We start from the raw sequence: 1,594 nt of genomic DNA, 5'->3' as shown, positions 1-1,594 counted from the left end.
GGGGGGGGGAGGAGGCACACAACAGTTCATTACAATTTAAGTCATTTGTAAAGTTGGTTAACGCGGCCCACTGCCGCAGCGCCAGGTTCAGTCTGTTATCTGTACGCGCTGTGCCGTTGTGTTTTCCGTCGTGTTGCGGCCAGAGGGGACACGGAGCGAACACAGCGCCAACAGCGCGACCTTAGCCAATGCGTGCGCGAACAAAGGTGGGGGGGTTGGAGGGAGGGGTAGGAGCGGGACGACCGAGCGGGGACGACGACTACGCGAAAGACAACTTGTTGTTCCCGGGCGCGCGGCGACACCTGCTCAGGTGAGCGGGGAGAACAATGACGGCGAGGGCGCCCTCCCGGCACCGAGCCCCGCGCGCCCCGCTCCACAACAGAGAAGAACCGAAAAAGTTTTCCTCTCGGAGAAAAGCTCCGCTTGTGCTGCTGCTGCTGTCCGCCGCCGCCGCTCTGCTGGGGGTTATGGCAGTGCGGGGAGGGGGAGGGAGGCGCGGGCTGACGCTTCTCCAGTACATGCTTACGCTGCGACAGGCTGTCGACATAGAAGAGGGCCGCACACGGTGGAGCTGTCGGGCAGCATCGAGCTCCCCGCAACACACACACGCATACACACGCACCCTGGCCCGTGCCTCCTAGTAGCCGCACTGCACCGCGCGCGGGCGTGCGTGCGGGCTGCCTACCACGGGCGGCGAACCCTCCCGCATGGGAGCAGGCAGCGGCGGTCGCGGGCTCGTCACGGCGGCGGCGTCGCCTCAAGCTTAGACGAACGGAATCATTCGTCCAAGCCTCAAGTGCGGCGCCGCGGCCTCTGACCACCGGGAGGGTCTGCCTGCCACGACGCGACGTCCATCCGATCCATTTTCTTTCCCCTGAACTCGACTGGGCCGCACTCACTGGCGTTGTTTCAATGCGCGGCTCAAACTTGGCGCCGTCGGCGGCCAGCGGCTCACGTGGCCGTCGCCTTGGAGACCTGGCTGGGATCGAGCCAACAGCGCCAACAAACTCCTCCCGCGCTCCGCTGCTCCGCTCCGCACCGCGCGCCCCGCGGCACGCTGCGCCCGCTAATAATTCACGGAGTGGCGGAAGGGAGGGAAGCGCGCCACAGAGTGGTTGTAGCAGGGCGGTGGTGCGGACGTCAACCACGTCGTCGTCCTGTCGCATCGTATCGGTCGGGGGCGGCTGTTCGGCTCGCTCGGGGGAGGTGCGGGTGGTCGTCGTGTGCGGGTCGCGGTGCGGTCGCGCGGGACCTCCCCGGGAGCAGCGCGGCGAGCGCGGCCGCCAGTGCCGCGCCGAGCGCCGAGCCCAAGCCGCACCACACACGGCGGCCGCGGGGGGCCCGAAATAGCGCGTCCCGTCCCGAGGGCGCCCCTAGGAGCAGCGCGAGAGAGGAGGCAGCGGCCGCCGCGGCCGAGCAGTGAGCGATGCTCTTCTACTGGGGCACCAAGCCGGCCCCGCACCCCGACATGGAGTACGTGCAGCTCGCCTCGGGCCAGCGCATGCCCGCCGTGGGACTGGGCACCTGGCAGGTGAGTGGGCGCCGCTCTGCCCCCGGGCTGCCCCCCGGACTGTGCCGCCCCCACCCCGACCCC

The 1,594-nt window shown here is 68.8% G+C and overlaps 1 protein-coding gene across 1 annotated transcript in view; it reads right to left on the bottom strand.

Annotated features, from left to right (window-relative positions):
* LOC113218237 (DNA replication licensing factor Mcm5) overlaps positions 1-1,594 on the bottom strand; it is a 16,448-nt gene that overhangs the window by 1,891 nt on the left and 12,963 nt on the right. The window lies entirely within an intron of this gene.

This window comes from Frankliniella occidentalis, unplaced genomic scaffold (genome assembly GCF_000697945.3).
Source record: "Frankliniella occidentalis isolate FOCC.00 unplaced genomic scaffold, Focc_3.1 Scaffold15, whole genome shotgun sequence".
Taxonomy (NCBI): Eukaryota; Metazoa; Arthropoda; class Insecta; order Thysanoptera; family Thripidae; genus Frankliniella; species Frankliniella occidentalis.
The sequence above is the reverse complement of the archived record's forward strand: the minus strand, read 5'-3'. Positions and strand labels throughout refer to the sequence as shown.